General features: G+C 38.6%; 1 long non-coding RNA gene and 1 pseudogene across 1 annotated transcript in view; one reads left to right on the top strand and one right to left on the bottom strand.

The window, feature by feature from the left end:
- Positions 1-7,983, bottom strand: part of LOC107747939 (B-cell lymphoma/leukemia 11B-like) — a 36,357-nt pseudogene extending 28,374 nt beyond the window's left edge.
- A 5,416-nt stretch (positions 7,984-13,399) lies between these two features.
- The window catches only part of LOC107747963 (uncharacterized), a 16,228-nt gene continuing 14,102 nt past the window's right edge, over positions 13,400-15,525 (top strand). Inside the window, exon 1 of the long non-coding RNA XR_001640860.1 lies at positions 13,400-13,410. This is a non-coding gene — a long non-coding RNA (uncharacterized LOC107747963). The remainder of the gene's footprint in view (positions 13,411-15,525) is intronic.

Below are 15,525 nucleotides of genomic sequence, written 5' to 3'. Positions count from 1 at the left end.
ATATATATATATGACTATTCACTAATGTTTGTGTGATTTGCAAAATTTGCTTCTAGCTACAACAGTGTGAGCAACATTTCATGTTTGCAAAAGTACAGGTGAACATTATTTGATTTCCAGACTGAAAACATCTGCTTGCGTTCTCAAATTAACCACTGTGTGAAAATGTAGCTGATTTTACTTCGGTTTTTACTGACTGAGCTGCATTGTTTTATTTCAGTTTCATTAATACTTTTCCTTTTTTAACATTTATTGTAATACATATTTGAATTAGCTTTTGATTGTTCTTTGTTTCTTTTTCTTTTCTTTATCTACTGTTTTTTTTTAAAGAATATTCCATGATTATTTATTTATCCCTGTCATTTGTGCTGTTTTTTAACCATCTTAAACACAAACACAGTAGATAAAATACATTTTATCATTTTTAACTAAAAACAAACAAACACCATAAAGTATTATGTGCATATCAAGCACTATATTGCAAGTCTTCAGAAATCATATCAGAGATTTGTATGGGGAATTTAAGTTACTTGTTCATTGAAATTTTCTCCACTTCATCTGTCTCCAAATCATATAATGATTGATGCAAAGGACAAATTTCAGTGAATTTTGACTTAAATTGTAGTCTGTCACAAAAAGCTATTACAGGAATTCAAGAGACTGAACATGAGTCAGTTTGATTACTTTTATGCTGCATATTTAATCATTTATGGAGGTTGACTGGCATCGTCACAGTGAACTGGCTTTGTATGGAAAATACCTGCATGAAGATTTTTCAAAACTTCTCTTTAAAAGAAAAAAAAAAAGCATCCAAGTTTGGAATGACCTAAGAGTGGCTAAATAATTATGTTTTTTAAACTAGACTTTTATATATCTTCTACATCTCTCTTTACAGCTATTTCCCTTTATTATGTAAAGCATTTTAAATGAACATTTTGGTCTATATAAAATATGCAACAACATAAATACATACGCTTTGCCTTGACTAGTTTGAATTTAAAATAGTTGGTTTAACTAATTAAAGTACCTGTCAAGTTTCTAAATGACAAATTGCTGTTGGTGTGATTTTTGTTCTTCAGTTATTGTGAGCTGCAAATCAGTTTTTCAGTCTGGCTATCAAACTGGTCCAGACATGATTAACTTGCTTGTTGGGGTATTGCATGTACTGTAGACTCTAGTCGACAAATGAGTTCTTTTAAATGACTTCATGGACTGAAATTTTCCACACATTTGCAACTATCCCCACAAATCACTGCGAGCTGAGCGCGTCCAAAAAGAGCTGGATAGAATCTGTTAATGAAAATGAAATATCTCTAGTATTAGCACAAGTTACAAGAGTCAAAATGGCCTGAAGTGTCTGATTCTGTGCAAAATTCACAGTTCACACAGCATAGACTAACACCTGTGAGCTGCACAGTAAGATCAGCGGTGTATGTGTGTGTTTGTGTGTGTGTGTGTGAGTGTGAGTGTGAGTGTGTGTGTGTGTGTGTGTGTGTGTGTGTGTGTGTGTGGCAGGTAGTACAGTCGCAGTCTTGCAGTGGTATCTGTGGTTCCGGTCTACTTCTCTGCACGCTGGACGGATGTTGGAGAGGTGCACATGCACCGTACAGGTATGTCTCAGCAGACAATCTAGCGCTCACAAAAGCCGCAAAACAGCCTCAAAATACGCTCTCAGGCATGGGTCGGCTCGCGTGTCGGTGCATCGCAGGTGCACGTTGGGAACAGTGGTTAAGGAGCTTGACAAACAGCCGTTTTCGTATGTGAAAATCAGTTGCATCTTTATCACCTCATACCCTTGTCAAATTCCTTGTTTGGCATCTCGATGCCGTTTTCCCGCATTATTATCGATGACGAAACAGCCAACGCACACTATTTGCTGTGAAATGTATCTGACTCAACACAAAACCACAATGAGATTCAAAACAGATTTACAGAGAGCGTAAATACAGGAAAAAACAGCAGCAGTATGAGATCCAGTAGTCTCTGCCTGAGGGACAAACACACTCTTGAACACACACTGGTTGGATGTAAACTCTTATAAAATAAAGGTTCTTTTTTGGCATCTGTGGTTCTGGAGGAACCATTAACATCCATAAAACCTTTCAATGCACAAAAGATTCTTTAGTTTGTAAAATGTTATTCACACTAAGAAAAGAAATTGTTCTTTTAAGAACCGTTCACTGAACGGTTCTTTGGGTGGTTCTTCTGTGGCATAGTAGCAAAAAAAAAAGCTTTATTATTAAGAGTGTAGGAGCCATGGGAAGAGCAACAGTAACTTAACTCCTGTAGAATTTTTTTGGGTTACACTTTATTTCGATAGTCCACTTTAGACATTCTATTAACTATAAGTAACTTTGTAACTACATGTCAACTACATGTCAACTAATTCTCATTAATTTGCAACTACATGTCTACTAACTCTCAGAGTAGACTGTTAGGGTAGGTTTAGGGTTAGTAGAATAAGTTGACAAAGAAAGTGTTAGAAGATATTAAGCAGACAGTCTACTAATACTCTACTAACTGCTAGTTGACATGTAGTTGCAAAGTTACTTACTGTTAATAGAATGTCTAAAGTGCAATATCGAAATAAAGTGTTACCATTTTTTGCCTCAGCATGACATTTAGATTCTTTTAAAAGAATATGCTTGATCTGTTTTAAATTTAGAACCTCCACTATCACAGATCTGACCAAAGTCTTGAGTTGAGCAGCATGTGGTATCTAAACAGAGCAGCGCATGCATGATCTGAAGGACGCCTGCGAGAGCACACACTCAGCTCTCTCGCCGGCTGACAGGAGACCCCCAGAGCAGTGGAGCAATGCCAAGAAGGAGAACACAAGCATCGTGGGCTTGGCTTGGACCCAATGCCACGGAATTGGGCACGGAGGCATCCACACCGTCCTGAACGGGCCAGACGCGAGCAGTGCACACAACAGAAGAAGGTGTATGTGAGAGCCACAGGTGTACAGCAGATGATGTGTGTGCTGTGATATTTCCATCAGAAGCTGAAACTTAAATCTTTATAGAAAATAGAACGTGTGTAAAGAAGCAGTATAGCTGATATATCATTAATTATGTACACCATCAACTTAAGTTTTCTATTAACAATAATTCTGTGAATTTACAGATATTTGCTCACTATACAGTGGACTTAAAAAAGTCTAAATTTAAAATCTTGGACCTGCAATATAATTTAGACTAGGAAATGAACATTACATTTTGAAACAAAGAAACATTATGCTGTATAATGTGCAAGATTCTTCACTATTCCTCTTTCAATAATTAAAAAAGCTAATTCGTTACACCGATCATGTGAACTTTAGACCAAAAGTCTTGCACTGAAATCTGAGACGATCTTTGAAACATTCTCAAATCATGCTGCACAATGTAATCATCAGGGTTTTTTTTACAAACTGTGGAACTCATGCAGCTCGAATGCGGCTGTTATTAAAGCAAACAGATTTTCTGAAAGCAATGTAATTTTTTTTATTCAACTTTTTACTATTCTGATAATATGATGTACAATTAAAAAAAAGTGAACTTTTATTAGTGGTCTAAGATTTTTGAACCTCATTTAAAGTGAAACGAGGAAAAGATTTGCGTGAAGAGGAAATCAGTACATAGAAATAAATAAGTGTGCCACAAAACAATCTGAAAACAAAAACAGTGAAGAAAATAAAATTATTTATCTTTTTTTTAGTTTTAGCATTTTAATAATACAGTAGTAATTAGAGTAATTAGTAATAAAAAAAGCATTTGTGATAAAGATCATATGAAAAACTATTTTGATTATTAATAATTTTTAATAATAAATCATTTGAGATCAAGTCTATTGTGGTCATGGCTCTGAATTAATAATTTAAAAAAAACACAGCGGACGACTAGCGCATTCAAAAACAACAATTACGAGTGATATGTATTTGCGGAACTGTTAACGTCTCCAGCATGTGTTAAAAGATTTTGTCTAATGTGATTTCTGAGCTCACCAGGTGCATTTCCAAAAAAATTATCCATGTGCTTGATAACGTCTGTTTCTTATCTTCATTTAAGGCCTATACACTTGTCAACTGCTTCTGGATGCGTGCCAAACAAATGCGCACAATGCACGTGTGCGCGCTAACGACTCTTCCGAACCCCAAAATTTCACATAAAGCTGTGTGCTGGAAATCAGAAACCACAAATATTGCTTAAAAAACTTGGTTGGAGGCAAGGACACGAAATGTTTAGGAGCAATGAGCACAGTGGGCACAGCGTCTATATTACTGCTCCCCAGGGTGAAATCTATTCTCCAATAAATTGAATTAATTACCTTTAGCGTAAGATAAGAGATGTATACTGAGCCTGTTGTGGGAACGATACACTTGGGAGGAGAGATAGCAATTCAGGGTATTAACCATTATAAATACAGTTATCACGTTTCCTGAAGGCAGTAATCAGATTCTCAAAGAAAACACACACACAAACACACACCCTCTCTATCACTTTCCCTCTCGTAAGGACTTACAGCACCCCCTATCAGCTTCAACCGTGCACGTTTACAATCCACTGAACCTGTGCAAACCAGCAAACACGACGCTCGTAAAATAAACCGAAATATTGTGCAGTGGAACAGAGACTCGCCTATAATATTTGCCAAGTCAGGTCAGACGAGTCCGATCAGCGGGTAACCACACGTCCATCAAACAGCTCTCGGCTCACACGGTCTGTGAAATAAGTTCTCTCGAAGGCAGAGCCAACACATACAAAAAGGGAGGACATCACCATAAAGTCACTTTTAAAGAAGAGAGCCACTTGTAAAAGGCTGAAGGGACCCTTTCCACTCTTAGAAATCAAAGGCGCTGTGGTTCATGCCTTGCGTTTTATTAGCATGATGACCAGCGGCCACTAAAAGATCACATCATGTGAGCATTCAAAGAGCTGACATTCACAGCCATTAAAGAGTCGTTTTACATTTTAAGAGCCAGTAAGGGCCCTAATGGACGGCCCCCACCCACATTTTAACGTTTCGAGCAACCCATCCAAAAGTCGAGCTACTCATGTAATGAATCATACATGTTCACACAATATACATGCGACTTATGAAGAAGAAACAAAACTAATGAGTTTCTTTGGCACTGAGGCGGTTTGCGGAAATCTCGACACGAGCGGTTTCGTCTCTTAGACTTCCTCAAGAGCCCTGCCATTTTAGCTCGTGGCTTGAGACGTTCTCTTTAATGCACACACCTGTACGTGTACATGAGAGTGCGCCCCGCGTTTATTTCAAGCCGTGAAGTATGTTGATATTCCTGTTCCTTGGTTTTCTCTTTGAGCGCGATCAATAGGTCTTGTCGCTCCGGGCAGAATCTCTCTATTGTGCAACTTCCAGCTAACTGACATGTTTTGTGCCAAAAGCATTGACATAGCCAAATGAGGGCACTTTGGTTTTCCCCTGCAGACAGACAGACAGACAGACACCCCAGAAAGAGCCCGTGAAGACCGGAATGGAGGTTGGCGTGCAAACCTAAACGGAGTCCACAAAGTGTCGGTTTACACTCTGTACACATGCGATAGAGTGTATAGAGTGCACAATGTAAACTGACACACACACACCGACAAACTAATTTTGTTTGAACTAAACACGTATTTGAGACACAGTATAATGATTCTGCTCGACACACTTACACTGGACGGGTTTTGCTGTTCATATTTAAGCAAGCAATAATGTATGAGATGTTTCAGTATCTATTAGTCACAACAACTGGAAAGAAACCCAAAAATGTATTCTGAGAAAAAAACTAAAACCAGCTAACTATCTGCTTAATAAACCACATCAGGTGAAATAAACTGGCAGACTAGCAGTGGTTTGAATTTAAAGGCCACCGGCTCTCTGTAAGCCCACCCACTGCTTTAACACATTTTACTCAACTCATGTCTTCACGTTTTCTAAAACGACAACATCAGCATCATTAACAGTGCAAATTTTGACGTGTAAAGACCATCTACTCACTACTGAATCAGATATTTTCAGGAAGGCACGCCTTCGCATTGTACCCACATTCTCAGTGAAACCAGAAATACCAAAATGAATAACAAGGCAGAGCATCAAAAGTCATGAAAGATCAAAAAAAAGCAACAAAAAAAAAGCAAACATTTCTAAAAATAAAATCATTTGTAAAATGTTTTAAGAAATGTTATATTTTTATCAGGAATCATTTGATCAATACAAATACACATCTTGAGGTTAAATAAATTGAAAAATATTTGAAATAGAAGCTTTGGAGTTTAATTCACAAATACTATGGGTGTGATATGCAATGCATTAACCGTGGATACACTTTCCTGGTCTTTTATTGTTTATGGCTACAATCACTATTATAATCATTTGTGAACATTGTGTAAAGATTATATCATTGAGCTGTTATAAATTAGACCAAATAAGTCTTTATATATATATATATATTTTTTTTTTTTTTTTTTTTTTTAATGATGTTACTCTCAATAGTTTACATTGGAGCTAATTTATGCTTTTTATTGTGCAAGAAAAGCTTTTAAGGGAATAAAAAAAACTTGGCAAAAAGAAAACTTAAATAAGGGTTTAGAGTACTTGATGCTTTTACATGAAGTTTTACTAGTGGAAAGAGTGTGTAAAGCATCTTCGATAAAAGGATCAATTAAAGATGAACATAAGGAATGTGTTGTTTTGGACGATCATGCATGTGAACCCTGTTGTAAAACAGAGATTATGATCAAAATAAACGAATTAAAAATGTATCAGCACTTTGGTTTTTAAACGTAAATAAACACCAGACTATCCAGCAAAATCTGAGCCTTTTAAATAAACTACTTAAAGTAAACTTGATAAGCCGTGTATGCTTGTGTATATGTGTGACAATAATAGAAAATAGGTGAGGAGTGTGTGTGTGTTGAGTGGGACAGAGCAGATGAACGCGTGGGTCTCACAAAACTGTATGTTATGAATTACGGGTTTATGTTCAGCACTTCCAGTTTGTTGAAATCAATTATTCACAGCAAATGAGAAAAGTATCATCATAGTAGAATGCATTGATAGTGTTTAAAATAAATAAACAAACGATAAAAACGAACAGGCCTCAATTGTTGACAGATTATCGATCAAAAAAATAGCTTAAATGTAATAAGTAAACCTACACTCGGCTCACTGTTATTATTTGTGGTTCTAATTAAGTTTAGTTAGGATAGTGCACATAATTACATTTTGCAAAAACAACTTATAGCCTACCTACACTAGACTAACGATGGTTTTACGAGCTGAAGGTCCTAAATGTTTAATGCACGTGTACATTAAAAAGCAAATCATGTTTAGTTACAGATATCAGTCTGCAAGAATGAAAGCAAGCAAGAAAGAAACTTTGCTGTGCCCCTATACTTCATATTAATGAGGGAATGGCAGTGCGGTCAGTGTGATGAAGGTGACAGAGGTCTTGTACTCACTCGGTAGGTTCTCCCTCTGTGTGAGGGACAGATGCTGTGGGTTGCCTTGCTTCCGTCGGGACATCGCCCCGCATTTACAGCAGCATCTCACGGACACTCGGACTAATGTGTGCGCTCCAGAAGACCTCTCCAAACTTTCCTCCACAGCCCTGGAACTGTTCCACCGCGCTAGTCTAGTCGTTATCACGGCACAAACTAACACTTGTACTCTGTGAACAGACTAAATTGCATTCGACTGTCGTGAGGCACTAATTAGGTGCCACTTGACCTGAGATAGCGATGCGTGACAATCACTCCGACCCGCAGCAGCTTCTTTAACCTCGGACAACCTCGATTCCAAAACACTGTCTTAAAATTCAAATATTCTTTCTTTAAAAACCCCTAAAACGTAAATGCAGTTGTTGTCCTGCTATAATGGAAATCCAAGATCCGTGGACGGCGGGCTCGCCAGGTGAGAGAAGTCTTTGGCACTGTCCTCCATGTGCGCTTGGCATCAGAGCGCAGAATGGCTCAACCTCTGAAGACAACACCTCCTCTCCAGATCAATCAGGACCCGAGCAATTACGTCTCGCATTCACGCTGCTCACAGGGAGGACCCAGCGCCTGTGTGTATGGCAGGGGTTGCCTCTGAAGAATGGAATGGGATTCAAGTTCAAGTACGGACGTGATGTGACGCGTGGCGCTGGGATAGAAGAGACCGGGGCTAGTTGTCACACGGGCTGTATCAGTCCATCTTATACTGAAAGTTTTGAGTCCCATTACATAGGTCTAAATGTGTTTTTATTGCAGTTGTTTTTCTTTGTTGGTCTCAAACACTTAAGCCATTTTAGATTTCACTTTGTGAATCATAACTATTTTACAATTTTAGGTATATGTGCTTGTTAGAGAAGCTTAAAATATATTCAAAATCGAAAGTACCTATAAAATCCTATAGCATATCCAATTTAGTCTTAATATTGGAGCCTTCAACCAATTTGTTAAGCACATTTTAGAGATTTTAATTAAAAGACATCTTGCCTTCTTTCCATCACAGCAGATGAACTATGATAAATGGCATATCACTTCACACTGAAGCAATAACTTGCAAACAGTGTATACAGTCATTGTAGTCAAGCCCCAGAGCAAAGTCAGATTCATCAATAAAACATGATTTTTTCCATTAAGGGTTACCGTTGTTGCCTCTGGGAGAGGAACACCATTATACAATGGCAACACGCAAGACACTGAAAAAAGTTTATGCTGTTAGTTTGGCCGTGTTTCAATGTGACTTGCCTACATACAGGTAGACTGCATTTTTTGGGCATCACAGACACGTTCTCACATGCTCACGCTGCTCAGTGACCTGGAACGCATGCATGATGTAAAAATACTCGTTAGGTTTTGAAACACTGTCTCTATATTCACTCTGAAATATGTAGATGGTGATCAAGAACCGAACACACCATGCAGGACTTTTTGGGACGCAGAATGTGTAGATATTTCTGTAAAACTCTTAGGTTGACCAAATAATGGCAAACCTACTGCACGCTTGACAATGACATATAAGCATCCAATAAACATTTCAACTCTTTGTGCCAAAAACAAAAAAAAGCTTGGTAAAGCCAATGTAAACATAATGCTATGAAAAACCAAACATCAAATAAACAATAAATAAAATGCTATTTTAGTAAAAATTTTTATATTTAATTTATTTTTTTATTTTATATATTTTTTTTATAATAATAATAATAATCTAAATTTTGCATTACACTAAACAGACTAAAATGTATCAAATAATATGATTAATGAAACCCTTTTCACACAAATATAACCTTTAATTGTTATTTATACACAATGAGGCAATATTTGCTCATAAAAGGCCTATGTAATCTAATTATATTTAAATAAATTTGATAAAGAAACTATAAACTATTCAACAAAAGGCATTTAATTCAAACATTATGAAACAGTTCATTAGTTTAATGTAGTTATTTGTCTTACTGTAGACTTAAAAACAGTTTATCAGCTGAAACGAAACATCTGGGAATAATATTGTAAGTATGGTAGCTTCAACAACAACGGCAAGCAAAATGTTTATGATCTTATTAATTGTTGTGGACTGAAGATCTGACTTAAAATCGTGGTCAATTACGCCCTCTAGTGGATTCATTTGCACAACTCAATCTTCACAATTTACTACCTTTTTTACTCACAAAAACTATCAAGCCTGGTCAATTTTAACATTTAAAATCAATAAACATGCATTCAATTGTGTCTTCTAATTTTTCAAAGCTAAATTCAGTACTGTATAAACAAATTTAGAACCTCATTTAGAACCAGTAACAAACAACAATTAATAACAATGACAAATGATAAAGAACTACCAATTAATTGCTAATCACAACATGAGTCTGTCTGAGACATGAGCAGTCATCTGTTTGACAGGGACCATGGTCATAAAATGCATCACTTAATCACCCAGGTGTTACCTATAGTCATTCTGGGTGAGCTACTAGTGATCAATGAACTTTTCCACGACATTCTAATTTATTGAGATGCACCTGTATATGTGAACATTTTACATTTGTTTAGTATTTTTTTAAGATCTTATTATAGGGAGCCTTTGCCGTGACACATATGGTCCCACATATTTTAATGTCATAACAGTGGCATCTCAGTAGTACACAATCTTTTTAATTCTTTTTAAACTGTTTCAGTGTTTCAAAGATTCAGTGGTTAAAGATTAAGAGATTTAATTTACATCAGTGAACCAACATTAGTCAGCAAGCACCTTCAGTTTTAATCTGAACATCTCTCTGCCATAAAAAAAAAACATGCAGCAATGAGTTGGCTCAACAACAACAAAAACTAATATTACTGTCATATCGTCAAACTATTAACACACACACACACAAAAAGTACGTCAGCTGCCAATCATGCAAAGATACTTTTTGGTGTATTGTATTTTAAGTATCCATATCAAATAGCAAATCCAGTGAGAAAACTATAAGAAGAAGACAGTTTTTTTGCATATAAATTACCCACTGATGGAAATAAACCAAAAAAATGTCCTGGGGCAGGCACCCCAAAAAATAATCTATATTGGCTTAAAGTGTTAATAGATGTGAGCTGTCATTGATAAATAAATCATTGCAAAGTTTAGATTTTATTTTTTATTATACTGACAATCATATTAAATAAATTCAAACACAATACACATGAATACTAAATATTTACAAATATTCCATTAAGCATATGAATATACTACATAAATGCTTTAAGCTGCCTGGCCCCAGTTGTTGGTCTCTGATTTTGTTTGCCACCCGCTCCCTTTTTTCTGGAGGTGACCAGCTCACGCCTACATGGTCCTGTTGAAGGAACAGACATAATGATGTAACACTAAGCAGATTTTTTGAGAAAATCTAAAGATATATTGCTTCTGCCATTTCAGCACTGTATGAGGGAGGTTTATGAATGGAAAAGAATATACTTATCCCAGACTAACTTACATATTGAAATATAATACATACAGTTTTAAATAGCGAATTCGGAAAATATAAGCTTTAGTGCATGTGTTTTTTAAATAATTCTAAGTAAAACTGTGGGATAGAAGGTACTAACCATCTTCAGGGTGAGCTGGGACATGGGCTGTGGGGCTTGATGGTTCTGCCTCCCCAGTTTAGGCTTCAGTGGCACCTTGTCGATTTCCACACAGAGTATTTTTTGCGGAGGCTCACACACATCTATATTGTCCTGTTGAAGAAACAGACATAACCATGAAATGCTGGGCAGGTTTAAGGAGTGCTTCTTAAATACAAAGATATATCTTTCTATCATTTAAAAAAATTAATTCATGTGATTTTAAATAAATGACCTAGATAACATAGTTGCTTAGGTGAAGACAGTGTTTAATTTATCGAATAAATCTGAAAATAAGTAAAAATCAGAAATGGAAAGAATTTATTGATACCTTCTGCTGCCTCCGCTGTCTCTGCTGCTGTCTCCACTGCTCCCTCCGCTTCTGCTTCTGCTGCTCTGTGATTTTAGGGTTTGCGCCCTGTCGTGGGGAGCTTCTGGTCACAAGTGCTCCCTGTAAGGTCCCAGAATACACAGGCGCCACTTTTGAGGTCCTGGAGGGCATAGGTAATCCCTGGGTGGAAGAGACAGGCATGCTCAGATGCTCAGCAAGCCTCCGTTTTCCTGCCTTCATGGTTCTGTTGGGCACTGCTGCTTCCTTCAGACACCCAGTGGGCAGTGGAGAACTGGCAAGCACTCCTGCTCCCTGTGAGGTCCCGGTATGTACAGGGTTCCTGTCAGGTAAAGGTGCTTCCTGTGGGGACTTGGAAGACACAGGTTTACCCTGCGCAGGAGAGGCTTGAGGCTTCTGCTGGAGCAGTTCCTTCCTCAGTGGCTCTGGTATCTTAAACCTCTGCTTCTCCTGGGTCTTTTGAGGCACAGGTGCTCCCTTCTCAGAAGAGGCTCGTTGCGACAGCTGCAGCAGTTCCTTCCTCAGTGGCTCTGGTATCTTAAACCTCTGCTTCTCCTGGGTCTTTTGAGGCACAGGTGCTCCCTTCTCAGAAGAGGCTCGTTGCGACAGCTGCAGCAGTTCCTTCCTCAGTGGCTCTGGTATCTTAAACCTCTGCTTCTCCTGGGTCTTTTGAGGCACAGGTGCTCCCTTCTCAGAAGAGGCTCGTTGCGACAGCTGCAGCAGTTCCTTCCTCAGTGGCTCTGGTATTTTGAGCCTTTGCCTCTCTGCAGCCTTTATGGGCACAGGTGTTCCCTTCTCAGAAGAGGCTCTGGGTGACACCTGCAGCAGCTCCTGCCTCAGCCGCTCAGGTATCTTAAACCTCTGCTTCTCCTGGGTCTTTGGAGGCACAGGTGCTCCCTTCTCAGAAGAGGCTCTGGGTGACACCTGCAGCAGCTCCTGCCTCAGCCGCTCAGGTATCTTCTTCTCCTTGGTCTTTTGAGGCACAAGTTCTCCCTTCACAGATGAGGTGCGGTTCGACAGCTGCAGCAGCTCCTGCCTCAGCGGCTCAGGGATTTTGAGCCTTTGCCTCTCTGGGGTCTTGTTGGGTATAGGTGCTCCCTTCTCAGAAGAGGCTTGAGGCTTCTGCTGCTGCAGCTCCTGCTTTAATGGCTCAGGGATCTTTAATTTTTGCACCTTTGAGGCAGGCACAGGTTCTCTCTGTAGAGACTTTGTAGGCACTGGTGCTCCCTGTGGGGACCTATCAGGCACAGGTGCTCCCAGTTCATTAGCGGCCTGTAGCAGGTGCTGCCTCAGATGCTCAGGGATCCTGAGTTTTCCACGTTGTTGGAACCCAGTGGGCACAGGATGTCCCTGGGGGGAGCCACCAGGCACAGATGCTCCCTGAGGCTTCTTCCGTCTCCACTCTTGCCTCTCTTGCTTAGTGGTCTTCAGTGAGTTCCCACACTCAGCCTTCTCAGACCCAGCAAGCACAGGTGGTCCCTGAGGCTTCTTCTGCCTCCACTTCCTCTGTTGCTCTGTGGTCTTCAGCGTTGCATCTGAGAAGCCTGAGTGCAGAGACTCAGCCTTCTCCGATGCATTGTTGAAGACCAGGGATGAGGTGTGGTCCCTCTTCTCAGCATAGACAGGCACAGGTGCTCCCTTTTGGGACCTGGGAGGCATGGGTGCATTCTGTGTCTTCTTCTGCCTCCACAGTTCCTTGGTATTCAGTGTTGCATCTGAGAAGCCTGAGTGCGGGGACTCAGCCTTCTCAGATTCATCACTGAAGACCAGGGATGAGGGGCATGGATTTTCTCCTGCCTTTATTGTTCCCCACCACTGCAGTGAGGTGAGGTCCCCATATTCAGGCTCCTCAGATATAGGAGAGGAGACCTCCATTATTGCCCACCACCACCCTGCAGCCAGGGCAGTGGTGAGCTCATCTGAGAGCTCAGAAGATGAGGACTGCACTGCACTCTCAGGAAAACTGGTGGGGATGGTTGATATAGTCATGTTGATGTGTGATTCGATGGTGAAAGATGATCAAAGAAATGAACAATACTGCCTTTGTCTTTATATCTGTAAAACACTGTGGCAGAAAGAGAAAGGCAAGAGATATATAATAGTAAACATTTAAGAGCCTGGAAGTTGGCGATGTTAGATTTTTTTTCATTTACAGGTACAGTTTTCCAGTGTATGCCCACGCCCAGTGGGGGTCCACAAGTGGAGTTTTTATTAACATTATTTTACCAATTAATGTGCATAACTCAGATGCTTATAATGTAAATGAAAACATTAAACAAAAAATCTAATTCAGATGTAAAGAGCATACTCACGATCACTCGCCAAAACTCGCTACAAAATGCATGATGCATCTGCACTCATATTTATAGACTACTCACGAACGTTCTATGGAATGCAGTGATTATAATGACGTAACAATTGACCGCGCCCACTGGTCTCATTGGCTGAAAATGATCTTAAAAAGACACATCTGCTATAAATATTAAAATTATTACAAACAATTATAGAAATAAAATGTTATCTATAAAAAATAGCTAAATTTATTGCAAAAATAATATAATAAGCGCTTTTATGACAGCAGAGCGCAGCAGCCAGCGCATTAAGTTGTCCATACTCACGATCACTCGCCAAAACTCGCTACAAAATGCATGATGCATCTGCACTCATATTTATAGACTACTCACGAACGTTCTATGGAATGCAGTGATTATAATGACGTAACAATTGACCGCGCCCACTGGTCTCATTGGCTGAAAATGATCTTAAAAAGACACATCTGCTATAAATATTAAAATTATTACAAACAATTATAGAAATAAAATGTTATCTATCAAAAATAGCTAAATTTATTGCAAAAATAATATAATAAGCGCTTTTATGACAGCAAAGCGCAGCAGCCAGCGCATTAAGTTGTCGTGTCAACAGTATAACTTACAGTATACTTTGCAACGCTGCAAATGGGGTGATTTTAGGTCAAGGTTTTGGCTGTCAGGCAAAGATGCCCTTTGTCGGTATGACCGCTCGAACACGTCCGGTGACTTCACCGCCTGATGGCAGTTTGACGCCATTTTTCTGGCATGATTTATTTAATTATTGACTATTTGAAAAATTTAGCACCGTCATATTTGCAAGAATGAAGATTGTCACATTTATCTTTAACAATATAAAAAGAATAGCAAGCACAACCATTAATATCTATGTACAATATCTATGTTTTATTTGATGTTTTATTATTATTATTATTATTATTACTGTTGTTGTTGTTATATACATTTATTATGAATGTGAGTTGGTCATAATAAATCAGGCAAAAATACTAAAATCCCACCATTGCACAAACTGAAATGCTTCGCACTTTTACCAACTCAGTGTTCAGAGCTGTAGTGTATGACTGCCGTTTGACTGGGAGAGCACACTCAGCTAACGTTAGCTCTGAAAAACGAAGAAAATCGCTACCCGGCAGACGATTTTGCATTTATGGTCAACGAGGACAGTAAAAAGAATAAAACAGGATGAGAAGGTATAATAATATTGTGTAATCTAGCCAACAACGTCCCACATATTGTAGCTAGCAAATAGCCATCAATATTTAACAAGTTAGCGAAAACAGTTTTTGTTATTTTTGAACATTTTTAATAGCTCGACATGGCAGTTCACGTTGGAAGTGTTACAAATATTTAAACTGTATTACATACAAGAATGTAATCTCGATACGTGTTATATTTTTGCACTGAATTAATCTGCGTTTTTGAACGATTCGGTTGATTGAATGGCCACTCACTCATTAAGACTGACTCTTTGCCGCCTACTGACGGTTTTAATTATGTAATGTATAATATATTTTCTTTTATTTAAATCAATTCACAGTTATGCTGCAAGAATTTCAGAAAAGATTATACACACATTTGATAAGGTTATGAGATGTACAAGCTTTGAACACTGTGACCCTGGCTGGACCACAAAACCAGTCATAAGGGTTATGAATTAAGATTTATACATGTATAAATACAGTAAGCTTTCGATTGATGTATGGTTTGTTAGGATCGGACAATATTTGGCCGAGATACAACTATTTGAAAATCTGGAATCTGAGGGCGCAAAAAATCGCAT

Source organism: Sinocyclocheilus rhinocerous, unplaced genomic scaffold, assembly GCF_001515625.1.
Source record: "Sinocyclocheilus rhinocerous isolate Xijiao unplaced genomic scaffold, SAMN03320098_v1.1 scaffold769, whole genome shotgun sequence".
NCBI classification, from domain to species: domain Eukaryota; kingdom Metazoa; phylum Chordata; class Actinopteri; order Cypriniformes; family Cyprinidae; genus Sinocyclocheilus; species Sinocyclocheilus rhinocerous.
The sequence above is the reverse complement of the archived record's forward strand: the minus strand, read 5'-3'. Positions and strand labels throughout refer to the sequence as shown.